Source organism: Dromaius novaehollandiae, chromosome 10, assembly GCF_036370855.1.
Source record: "Dromaius novaehollandiae isolate bDroNov1 chromosome 10, bDroNov1.hap1, whole genome shotgun sequence".
In the NCBI taxonomy this organism is placed as follows: Eukaryota; Metazoa; Chordata; class Aves; order Casuariiformes; family Dromaiidae; genus Dromaius; species Dromaius novaehollandiae.
In genome coordinates this window covers 23,153,433-23,166,064 of record NC_088107.1, presented here as the reverse complement: position 1 = coordinate 23,166,064, position 12,632 = coordinate 23,153,433, and the positions used below count along the sequence as shown (strand labels likewise).

The 12,632-nt window shown below is 62.2% G+C and overlaps 1 long non-coding RNA gene across 2 annotated transcripts; it reads right to left on the bottom strand.

The window, feature by feature from the left end:
- Positions 1-2: 2 nt before the first annotated feature.
- On the bottom strand, positions 3-1,455 carry LOC135329376 (uncharacterized). 2 transcript variants are annotated; one of them, XR_010390813.1, is made up of 3 exons: positions 1,355-1,455; positions 1,041-1,127; positions 3-499 (listed from the first exon to the last, which is right to left on the bottom strand). It is a non-coding gene; the product is annotated as an uncharacterized LOC135329376 (long non-coding RNA). The 2 variants fall into 2 exon arrangements; XR_010390814.1 differs by lacking the exon at positions 3-499 and adding an exon at positions 662-814.
- Between the last annotated feature and the right edge of the window lie 11,177 nt (positions 1,456-12,632).

Sequence of the window (12,632 nt, the reverse complement as noted above, 5' to 3'; positions counted from 1 at the left end):
GATGTTTTTATTTAATTACCAGTCCAAATGAGTGGCCATTAAATAAACAAAGAGGTCAATACAAAGCATGACTGCATGCATGCATATGGCCACAGTTGTTTAGTTGAAACTGTTTCCCATCCTGGTGCTCGCTGCTCAGCCGCAGGCCAGCAACGTTTATGCTCCACCTTTAGGAGCAAGAACTGTCCTCAGATGCGGTGGCCCTGTGACCGGGACAGGGCAGGGGTGCCTGACCCAAGCCCACCCTGGAGCGTGCAAGGTGCTGGTGCTTTCCGGATGGAGCAGTGCCGGGGAATTTGAGCTGCCTTCTCTCCGGGGTGCAGCTCTGGGGTGTATGGGAAGGCACTCGGGTATGTCACAGTGGCGGGAGGACGAGCTTTTTGTCAAGGCAAAGTCACCAGGTTGGTGTCTCGGGCAGGGTGTTGGATGCAGGCGCTGCCTCTCACACCTCCTCATCCCTCTGCTGCAGCTCCCGGATTTCGGCGGCCAGGCTGGAAATCTAGCCAGGAGAGCAGACAGGCGGACGGGCGCTGGGGCAGGGGTTCCCTCGGGAGGCCTGGGCAGGCTGCTCAGCCTCCCGACAGCGCCCGCGCTGTGGGGTGGGGATGCACTGCTGCCCCTGCGAGGAATGCAGCCGCCCGCCCTCCCCTCCTACCCTTTGGGGTTTCTCCCGCAGCTGCACCCTCGGGCTCCGGCTGCCGTCGCTGCTGTCCGGGAGGGCCGGGGTCTCCCGGCTGCGGCAGCCCCGTGCGCTTGGGTGCCTCTCGCGGAGGTTTCCTTGGGCGCTGGCAGCTCCTCCTGCCTTCACCCGGGGCTGCAAAACCCAGCCCGGGAGGGACGGGGGGCTCATAACAGCACGGGGGCACTAGGGGCTCCCGGACACGCGGGCAGGGAACGTCACAGCCCAGACCCCGGGTCTGACAAGTCCCACTTGCAACGCACGCCACAGTCCCGGGGCCACGCGGCTGGTTTCCTGGGAACCCACCTCAGCTCCCACCCCATGGGATGGAGCTGGGGGAGAGGAGAAAGGTGCTGCTTACCCCAGCGGACGTCCTAGCTCTCTGCTCTCCCAGCAGGGTCCAGAGGTCCACTGGGAGCTGCTGCCTCTGCCCGAACAAGCCTTTGAGCTGCAGGAGCGGCAGAAAGGGGATGCTCGGGACGCTCCCAGCCCTCGCTGGCTGGGGGACGCGGGGCGGAGAGCCCCAGGCCTTTCCCCAAATACCTGCCCCCCCCCATGCTCGCCCACGCAGCCGTCTCCCCGGCGGGGTTCACGCCTGGGCGCCCTCCCGGCCGCCACCTCCGCAGGCCGCGGGAAGGACGGGGTGACTCAGAGCGCCGGGACGCGCCGCCTTACCTGCTCGGTCACTCGCTGCTGCTGCTGTTTCAGGCTCCGGAGCGCGGCCGCGGGGCTGCCGGCGGCTCCTCCGTCCCGGCGCTGACGCAGAGCCTGCGAGCCGGAGGGGGACGTGGGCAGCGCTGCCGCCCGCACTCGCGCTCCCCGAGTGTTCAGGGACGGCGCCGGCCTCCCGCCTCACCCCGTGGGCAGCGGGAGATGGAGACGCGCAGGCGGCATCGCTGGGGGACTGGATTGAGCTATCTAGAGCACAGGGACAGGGATGGACCGGCAGCCAGAGACAGGGCACGCTGGAGAGGGGCTCCAACCTTTCCCTATTGCTGTAACAGCAGCAATGACGATTCCCCATCCAGAGACTCGCAGGCACCTGCAGAAACCTGCCCTGGTTGGGGGGCTGTCTCAGGACCCCAAGCACTCCTCTCCCTTTGGAAGGCCACTCTCACGCTCCTAAGTCACTCAGATGCTGCAAAGCTGGGGACAGCAGAGCTTAAAAACTTCCCAGAGAGTCCGGGGCAGGAGTTTACAAGGGGTCTAAGGCTGCAGCTGGCTCCCAGCCCGCCTGCTTCTTTACTACCCCTTACACACAGGGCAGCCTGGGGAGCAGGGCTTGAGGGACCAGCCCAGGGTCCAACGGGGACACGGCAGCAGAGCAGGCACCCAGCCCAGCTCCTTCCCTCCCCAGCTCCTCACCTTCGTGCTGTCCCGCCGTCCACCCTGGGAGAAGGCCTCCTCGTCCTGCTGCTCGGCCCCTGGGCCCGCGCTGCCTGCGGGGGAGAGGCGGAGGGGACGATGGCTGAGACAACCCCGGGCCATCGTCCCGCCAAAGCCCTGTCCTGCATCACCCATGCAACCTGGCTGCCTTGTGTGCCTGGTTTTTAGGAGGCGGGGGACGTTCAGGTGCTAGGAGAAGACCCTGGGAAGGCTGGTGAGCAGGGCTCCCTCCAGCCAGCACTGCCAGACCCAGGCAAGGGAGGGGCGCCGGGGCCCCTGACCGCGAGGCAGGCAGAGCAAAGCCGGAGCCATGGCAGATGTCACCCCTTGTTGCTTATACCTATCCCTTACTCCCCCGTGGGAGGCATCTGCCCATCGGTGGAGCTGGCAGAAAGGCTCACGGGAACAGTTCCCCGCCTGCACCAGCGCAAAGCCTCTGACAGCGACCCTGCGCTGGAGCAGATGGGCAGCGCTCCCCCCAGCCATCCAGGACTGGGCCCTCCGGCAACGGCAGCTTTCCAGAGCGCCTGCTCCAGCCGTTTCCAAAGCGAGTGTCCTCGTCCTACCAGGCTTACTGCGGCGAAGCATCCGAGCGGGAAAATGTGCTCCTTTGGCTCGCGAGGCCCAGCCAGGGCAGAGGAAAGCCTAAAAGCACTTGCCTTGCGCGAGGCTGTGGTGGCCCTGGCTGAGGTCCCTGCGGGGTGTCTCTGCAGTGCTGGGAGCTGCCGGGCCCTGAGGGGCAGCATCTTGCAGGACCTCCGTTTTGGGGGGCTGGGGAGGACACACAGGGGTGTCAGGGGCTCTCTGCCAGCAAAACCTGCTCTCTGCACAAGCAAGCAGGGCCCTGCTCAGGCTTGGGGCACCAGCAGGGCGGGCGGCATGGCAAAAGGTCCCGGGAACTTTCTCGAGGAGGCGGCTAGGGATGATATAAGAGCTGACAAATAAAGCAAGAGCAAATAAAGCAGGGGAGGAGAGCTCCGGGGAAGGTGATGTAACAGGTCTGGGCAGCCTGGAGGGCTGCAGGAAAATGCGAAGCAAGTCAGCTGGACAATTTGGATTAAGCTGCCAAGGAGGTCAGGGAGAGGCTGCAGAGCCCCTGGACACCTGCGTGCAGGGAGAACGGTCCTGCGGCGGCTCTCAAAGCCCTGCACCGCAGACGCTGCTCCGCCCGTGAGCACGTACCCTGCTCAGCAGAGGAAACACGGCATTGCCAGTGTGGCTCTGGAAACCGCGGTCACGGCTTTAAAGTCCCGGCAAGGGGCCCTCACCCGTGCTCTCGCCAGCACCTCCCAGCTCCTTCACCCGAGCATCCCACTGGCACTGGCACTTCCAGGGGGTTTGCTGCCTGGCAGACTGCTTGACAGCTTTAATGCACAACAGCAACCAGATTTTCAAAGATTCCCATTTGGGCACTGAAGGAAGAGCCGGGACCCCGACAGCCTCTATTCCCAGCCGTGCCGCATGCGGGTTCATCAGAAACGTCCCCCTCGGGTCCTGAGGTCCCGGCTCTCCGCTGCGGCTCTCTGCGGAGCTGCTGGGGAGCAGCTGGGAGTGGAGACGTGGCTCTGCCCGCGCCCCGAAGCCAGCGAGCGGGATGGGGACACCCACAGAGGCCGGCTGCCTCCAGCCCACATGTGCAGACCCCATCTCTGCCCCAGCAGCAGCTTTGCACCACGTCCCTCCAGCATCCTTCTTCAGCATTACCGTCACCTCTGGCAAGAATGCTTTAATCTCCAGCTCGTTTTTCTCCATTTCTTTCTCCTGGCTGAGCTGCCGCAAGGCCTGGTCTCTGGGGAACAAAAGATCCAGCTTAACAAAACATGCCCTGTCCCATGGAGCCCTTCAACCCCAAGACTTGGCCCCACCAGGTTCAGATGGGGGGCACTAACCCCTTTCCCCAGCACAGAGCGCCCCATGCTGCAGGCTGCCGTGGGGCAAAGGAGAGCCTGACACCCAAGGGCCCCCGCGCACCCTCTTCCCAGCCCGCGGGGCCCCTCTTCCCAGCCCGCGGGGCCCCCTTCCCCTCTCTCAGTGCTTGCACGTGCTGCAAGATGTTCAGCACTGGGCTGCCTTGAGGGCGACCTCAAGGGAAGCGTTTGGGGCACATCAGCCCCTCCACGCGCCTCCCGGACCGTCCCAGCCCGTGCTGCACCTCCAAGCACCCCGCAGGCTCTCCTGCGCCCCGGGGCCCGCAGCACACAGCCGGTTTCATGCCGCTCATCCCCTGCTCTGGCCTGTTGGACCCTGCCAGGCCTTACTTCTCAGCCAGCTGCTGCTCCAGGGTTGTAACGAGTTGTTCCAGCCTCTGCCTCTCAGAGCTGCACTCTGCGTACTGCCAACAGCCAGAGGGAGGTTATTTCCAGTGGCACCTGCTTCCAAACAGCCTGCCCCGTCCTCAGCCGGGCTCTCAGGCTCTCCCCACCAGCACCTCTTGCCTCCTAAGCATTGCTGACCTTGGGCTGTCTCCTTTGCCCTGTGGCTAAACTCTACCACCATGTTAATCCAGTTCTGGCCTGGATTACCTGATGTCTCCAGCATGTTCAAAACAAGCAAGGGCAGCCCAGGCTGGGCTTGGAAGAGAGCCCTGCTCTCGGCTGGACGTGGGTCCAGCCCGCGTGGGCCGGGGATGCCCTGAGCGGCTGCCAGGACTCTGCCGGCAGAGAGGGAAGGAGGTGGTGGACACGTGGGGTGACCTGGTGGGCGCTGTGCAAATCATTTCCATGCCTCCCTCATCCACTGCGCCCTGCGTCTAGATGGGAGGGCTGCTGGGATGGCTTCCTCACCGCACGCAGCGCGGTGGGGCTGGCTCGCAGGGAGACCTCGAGGCCCCGGCACGTGGTGGGATGCAGGTGTCTTACCCAGTTTCTGGCCCACTCCAGCTCCAGGCGCTGCTCCTCCAGCTCCATGTCCCGGGTTATCAGCATGTGCCAGACTTCCCGGAGCTCTTCCCGCAGCAGAGCTAGCTCAGAGCTGACTTCCTCCAGGGAAACCTGGCCCAGGAGGGGCGCAGCATCGGCACGGGTCAACACTGGGCCAGCAGCCCGTGCACAGCTGATCTCCAGCTGAGCCTGTCCAGCTCACCACGGGCTCAACCAACACAACACAGAACCTCAGCCAAGGCTGGGTGCCTTGCCCATTCCCTAGCCGGCCGTCACCCATGGGTGCTTTCAGACCCTGAGACCGAATCTTGGCTCCTCAGGGAGGTTTCCCCAGCGCCAATGGACAGCCTGTGAGATGCTCCCAAACGCCCTGCAAAGCCCTGACGCCTGCACCGTGCAGCGAGACCCCCAGCGACCTACAAGGGCTTGTGCACCCAGCGAGATGCGGCCTGTCTCCTGGGGTTCTCGGGAGGGAGCGGAGCACTGTGCTATCTCCACCTGATCGTGCAGAGAGCCTTGGACAGACAAGGCCGTTGCTAGCTTTTCTCAGCCCTGATAGCCACGTGGGCTAAACGATCATGGGTAGACGGGGCAGATGCTACAGTGTGTGAGACAGTGAGAGCCAATGCCACTGCGTACGTGGGGATACACCAAACCCACTGCCCTGCCAGCAGTCTCCATGTAGTCTAGCTCCCTCAGCACCATGGGATCTTGCCACGGCCCCGCCAGGAAGGAAGGGTGGCCTGATCATTTTTCCCAACACTTAGAGCATATCAGGTATTGCCTGCCCCGAACAGCCCCATCCCCGAGCCAGGGAAACCCGCAGGGGTGACAGGGCTCACGGTCAGCACCCCAAGCTAGGATACGGCAGCGGCACCCAGCCCCGCTCACCGGGATGTCTCCAGCTTTCTTCTGCTTCAGCTCCTCCAGCTCCTAGGACCAAGTGGGCAGCGTGAGAGTTGAGGCCACCGCCGACCTCCCTGCCTCCCTCCTTCCAGGGGATACACAGCAGCTCCCAGAGGGTGTCTAGCCTTTCCAAAAACACCTGTATTCACCCCGGCTACGCCCTGAGTTACCTCCTGGGGAAGAAGAGGGAGAGCCAGGGGAGCAAGGCTGGGACAGGTCTCGCTGGGGGTTAGATGCCCCCCCACAGCTCCCTTCAGAGCCACTGGGGAGGCAGGTCCGTGCAGGGACCCTCACCGTGCCTCCCCCAGGACTGCCCCAGGGTGAGGCTTTGGGGGCCCAGAGTGTCCACTTCCCCCCACCGCCCGCAAAGACAGCCTGATCTGCATGGCGGAGGCAGCAAGGGAGCTAAAGCGGTTCTCCTCTGCACAGGCTGGGGCCAGAGCTGCTGGCTGAGCCATGCAAAAGAAATGATAACGAAGGCCCGGAGGGGATGGGGGAGGACAAGGAAGGAAAAGGGAGCACCATCCCAGACACAGAAAGTCCATCTTGAGATAAGGGAAGGAGATACAGCATAGCCTGGGTGGAAGAAAAGAGTGATGCTGAAGCAGGCGCTGGAGGTATTTGGGGGTAGGTATAATCCCACTAGTGCATTTGGGGTTATTTCCTCCTTTTTGTGACTCTGTTCCGCTGTTTCATACTTGGTTTTAAGGGTATGCCTTTCCTCCTAAATCTTCCCCAGGGGCTGAATGACCCACATCCAATATGTTCCGCACCCAGGGTCATTTTTGAGTCCCAGAGCATCTCAGTAGGCCTCCGCGTCCGTGGTGCACTTTTCCCAAGACAGCTGAGGGGTGCAGGGTGGGTTGTTAGGCCAGGCTGAGAACTGATGTTACAGGCAGGAGGAGGCAGCAACCAGTGACCCAAGATAAGTATGGAAAACTCCCCAAAGCAGTAAAGAAGCAGGGACCCCTATGAACCTCAAGGCTTCTGCAGGAGCTTGTCATGCACCCAGATGGGGCTTTATCCCTGCTACCCCCGGATGAGGCTGGAGGAAGGCTCGGTGAGGAGGTCCCCAATGATGGCGCTGTGCCCAGACACGAGCGTTTTAGGAGCTTTGGATGTCTCCCACTCTGCCCACGGCAAAGTGTCCTGGGGTCACCTAGCACGTGAACTGCCATCACCACCATCGAACGTGGTTCCGCTGGGTCATGCCCTGGACACTCTCCCTGCAGACTCCCTGGGTGCTTGACGCAGAAGTCTGCACCGTTTGAAGTCAGACAAGACCAGCCTACCTCTCTCAAAGTCTGCACCAGCTCTTCCTTCTCCTGGCGGGTGGCAACCTCCTTCTGCAGCTCCCGCTGTAGCCTCTCCACCTCAGACAGACGCCCCAGAGGCTCGAAGCCCACAGCAGCCTCCTCCGACAGCTCTCCCGGAGGGCCTGACCCCTGAGGGCTGCATGGCACAGATTGCAGAGGGCTGAGCCTCTCCTGCATGTGGGACGCAGCACTGTGCGAGGAGGAGGATGCTCGGCAGTGGCAACCCTGTGGTCCTCAGACATCCTTGCACCCATCTCCTGCTCCTGCTGCAACAGGCAGAGCAAGGCAGCGGCACTCGGACAGCAGCGGTGCCTGACTTGCGCCACGAGACCCACCTTTCTGGTGGAGGATGACCCAGTTGGAGGCCAGGGCTTGCAATGTCACTGGATCTTGCTGGGACCTCGGTCTGCTAGAAAATGCATGTACAAGACCTTGTTAGATGTGTTCCTCCCGCATACAGGGCACAGACCTCCTCCTTTCTATGGGACTGCCTAGACCTAGAGCTCTGCAGCAGCAGCTCAGGATGCAATGGTGCATCTCCAGCATCCCTCTCCCCAAACCTCCAGGCACTGCAGAGTTTCACTGGCATTAACCCAAATTTAGGGATGGGGAAACTGAGGCACACAGACTGTGACATGCCCAAGATCTCAGAGCAAGTCAGTAGCAAAGTGAGGATGAGGTTCCTAATTTTTTTAGGGAAGCAATCACGTATGAAGGCCCAGAGGGAGGTGCTAGGCGAGCCTGGTAGCCCGTCCTTCCCGTGTGGGCTCACCTGCCACTGCTCTCCCAGCCGGCACTGCAGCTCTTCCCCATGGCCCGGCAAAGCCTCCTCCAGGTCAGAGTCACGTGGCTGCAGCGCCTGCATCTCCCTCCGCTCTGCAGCCGGCAGCTCCCTGCAAACAGCACCATCCTGGGAAGCCCAGAGAGATGCCCCAGCATCTCCTAGGCCTTTCGGCAACCTCCCGCTCTTTCCTGCTCATCTTTTTCCTGCTGGCACAAAATTGTCTTCCTCTGCAGCTCTAGCCTCTGCCTCTGAAAGTGCATCACAGCCCAGTCCTCTCCTCTCCCCTCTCCTGCTAGTCCTGGCCCCAGAGCCACTGGTCCAGCTCCTGCCACAGCGCTTGTGCATACTCAGCTCTGCAGACTGGCTTGGCGTGGGGGGGGCAGCTCATCCCACGCAGGTCCGTGCTGGCTCTCGCCACCTCCAGCTCCCGGTCAAGGATCCTGGCAGGACACATTCACGCTCATGCAGGTGGCCACCGCGAGCGAGCAGAGACCCCACACCCCCTCCGCAGGCTGCTCTGCCCTCGTGTCGCGGGCTGGTTTCCCCAGAGCCATCCTGAATGTCCTTCTGGCCGGTCCCTTCCCTGCCTGCACCCAGCTGGCCCTTTGCTCCGGGTTTCCGGGACTTGCCCCAGCTGCCCCGGTGGCACAGTGAAATGCGTAACCCCATCGCGCAGGATCTTGTGGCCGGGAAAGGGGTTAACTGGCCATGCTGGGCTGGAGGCGAGAGGTACCAGCTGGAGGAGGCTGTTTCTGGGGAGAGCACTTTCACCCTCAACACTTCACATTACCTGCCAAGTAGGCCCTAGATGGGATCAACGCTTACGTGCTCCCTCCTGCTCCGGCCAGGCTGGAACGAGATGGTGAGCAGCGCTCCCAGCCCTGAGCCCGCAGCCCGGGTAGTGATCAGGGCTACCTGGTCCAGAGCCTGGACCCACAGCTCCGGGTGGGGTTTTCAGAGGCACGAAAGGCAGAAGGGACCTGACTCCCAACCAAAGTCAGTGCCTAAATCTTTGGCTCTGAAACCCCCCATCCGGCACCACAGGGGAGCAGTGACCCCAGGCATGAGCAGGGTGCTCCAGGCACGCGGGTGGCCCTCGCCTTGCTCAGTCTCTCTGCGGGGCCCCCAGGTCCTTGCTCTGGTCACCACTCACTTATCATGCACTTCCCCCTTCTGCTCCTGGTCCTCACAGCGAGACAGCTCCAGCCACCTCTTCTCCCGCTCTAGGTGGGCCTGCATGTTCTCCATCTGCCGCAGGAGAGACGGGATCAAGGCCAATGGAGTTTTCTTCCCCCAGGAAAGAAGACAGTCAGTTGCTTGGGAACTGGCCTCTAAAGGACAGGAATCCCCACATGCGAGTCTCCCCAGCAGACGCAAGGCTGGCCATGCTGCTGGGCTAAACTGGAAGACCTCGAGCTGAGTACATCTGTCTGATCTGATCCTAGGCCCAGTGTCCCCTATGAAATGGATGGCACAAAACCAACCAGCACTTCCTTCCCTTCTCGGCCCTGTGTCAGGAGAGTAGATGTCTCTTAGAAGACGGCCTCAAGGACCCCGTTTCTCAGCAGCCTTCTCCTCCTTCCTGGCTTTGGGGGGATGCCCACGTACCTTTAGCTTGAGGAACAGCAGCTCGGACTTCACTCTGCTGAGATCCACCTCCTGGTCCCCCTCCACCAGCTCTTCCCTGTGCATCCCCTGCGCCCGGGGAGGCTCTCGCAGAGAAGTCACCAGCTCAGCTCGCAGGTCCGGCACAAATCTACCCTGCACCCTTCGAGCCAGGGGCTGTGGGACACCATCTCCTTTCATGCCCCACTCACGGAGATGCGATAGCGAATGCCTCCTCCCCACAGACGGGCTCACATGATCCTCAGCACGGTCTGAGCCGCTGGCACAAACGCTACCATGAAAAGGAGATCCTGGGTGTCCATTTGCAGTAAGTGTCTGAGAAATGTCAGGAGGGGAAGGTGGCTCAGGGTCCCCAGCCTCCCACCCAGCAGCCCCATTTTCTGTCTGACCTCACCTCCCGGTCCCTGCAGAGGGGATCCCGCGGACGGCACTCGTGGATCTGCCGGTGGCCCTGCGCCGGGGACTGAGGAAGGGGGCTGAGGCACTGAGATGTGTCTGAACAAGGCAGGGGACAGTGGTTTGAAGGTGAAGGGGAGAGGAAACACAACTGCCGCTTTGCACCTGGCCTGTCCCCTTCACCCTCCGCCCCTTTGCACCCGAATCACTGCCAGGACACCCACAAGGGTCCAAGGAACATCACCCCACAAGTGCTCAGGGTAACTCGAGGCTGGGCAGAGTGCGGGAGCCAGGGCGCAGGGAGCTCGGTGGATGTGGCCAGCAGTGGGGGACGTGCCAGCACGCTGCGCTGAATGGCTTGGGTGCGCCAGGAAACCCAGCCCAAGGCCAGCCCGCGGGATGCAATAAGGCCGTGTGGAAAGGGCATTTTCAAAGCTGATGCTCTGAAGCCCTGCAGAGGACAGTCAGCAGCATTACCTCCGCCTGGAAGGGGTGCCGGGAGAGGGGCTTTATGTCGCTCCTGTGCAGCACTGAGACAGACGGGTGCTGAGGTGCCCAGAGGTCTCTCCTCTGCCTCCCAGCATCCAGCCTGGCCCAGCTGGGAGGCCCCGAGGCAGCACCGAGCTGGTAGCACCCATCGCCGCTATATTGGGAGGGCAAAGTGGCAAAGCTGCTCCATCTCCAGCACGACATGGGACGCTGCTCAGCACCGCTGGGGCTCGGGCATGTCCTGGCTGCCACAGATCCTGCTGCACACTCCCAGGTGAATCACCCCGCACCCGGGGCAAGAGGGAGCAGAGGCAATCCAGCGTGTGCACGAGCCCGAGCTGCAAGACGAAAGGTTGGGGATGGCGGGGGAGGAGCCCTGGGGTGTCCCCCCCCCAGCTGTCTGTCCATGCCGTGCCGCCCAAGCCTGTTCCCTGCTGCTTTGGGAAGGGAGGTAGCGGGACCAGGACACTGGCTGAGCAGTGGGCACCGAGGTGCCAGGTGAGGGGACAAGGAGGGCCCACCAGGAGAGACTGGCAACCCCATGGTGGACATGGGCATCCCAACCAGGACCCCCCCCATGAGCAACTGCACAGCCCAGCTGCCCCAGCCGAGTGCCCACCGGCAGCGAGGGGAGCGTGGAGCCAGGCAACATGATTTGGGAGGTGCCTGAAAGGAAACGGGAGACACATTCACAGCATTATCAGGGCCCAGGATAGGGATGGTGACAAACTGTGGTTGTCATCGGGCCCCCAGGACAGAGCCTCGCTGGGGACGTGGGCTGGCGAATGTCCCACGGGGTGCTGCGAGTGGAGCACGCCTGCCCATGGGCACCTACCCGCCGGTGGCCCGACCCTGCTCCGCTGAGTCTCCAGGGAGCTGGCAGCTCTCCGTCTGCACCGCCGCAGCCAGGAAATACACTGCTGACGCTGCCAAGGCAACCCGGGTGGCAAGGCGGCTCCGGGAACCCGTTCCCCAGCTCTCTGCATGGGTCTGAGGCTGCAGTGATGAAGTGACATGCCTGCAAACACCCCACAGGCCCTGGCAGAGCAAGGGAGCCGGCGCTTTCCCGTGCTTTTCCTTGTGTTTCAGTATTTTCCACATAATGCCGATGGCACTTACCACTATCCACAGCTTGACACTTTGCTGCCGTAACTGCTCAGGATGATAATCCGGCCTGCAACCCTCTTCCCTCCACTCCTCCAGCAGCCACCGCCTGCTGTCCTTCCCCTCCCTCTTGCTTCATGCCCCAAACTCCCCGGCCATCCCGCCCCTCGCCCCTGCCCAAGCCTTCGCAGAGCAACGCGCCCCCAAGTACGGCCATCACCTCTTTTTCTCATGACGCACTGGCTATTAATAGCTGCCTTCCACATCTATCTTGGCTGCTCTTTCCTTATCAGTGGTGGTGTTTGCACGCAGGGGGATGCCGGCTCCGTGGTGGGACTCCATCCCCCAAGCCCTGCCCTTGCCAGCCCTTGCGAGACTCAGAGATAAGGGCTGCTGAGTTTCAGGTGTTCAGAAATTTGCAAGACAAGATTAAAGAAACCCACAAGTGTTTGTTTTCTAAATGTGCTCTGAGCCCTTCCTGTTCCTGCCTTTGAGGAGGTGAGCGAGCACGGCACTTAGAAGCTTTGTCTCCAATGGCAAGAACTAGAAATGTCTTTTTTTGTCCTGAAAGGTGCAACTCTGTTATAACCATATGTTTCTAGGAGCGGGACCTGAGCAAGGACACAAGGCTGGCAGCTGGGCACCTCCCTCTGACAGGAGGGCAGGCTGGCTCCTACGCAAAGAGCTGCGACGGGCCCCTCATGAACCAGAGCCTGGGGACCTTTGCCAGCGCCATGGCCCTCCAGCACACACACACACACGCGCGCGCGCGCACACACACGCACACGCACATGTACACACACACGCACACACACACACACGCACACGCACATGTACACACATGGCCCAGGAGCCCCTGAGAGAAGGGGGCACCTCTGCGCAGGCCCCCCTGCCCGGCGGATGGGACGTTCCCGGCAGGGCGCAGACCACGCCGAGCATCTCCAAGCGTGCGCGGGCAGCTGGCGTGCCCCAGGCACGGGCACCCCAACCCAATAGCCTTGACCTGCACCTGAGACGGGTGGCACTGCCCGAAGGCAGGACGGTTTGGTGGGGGCCAGGGACCACAG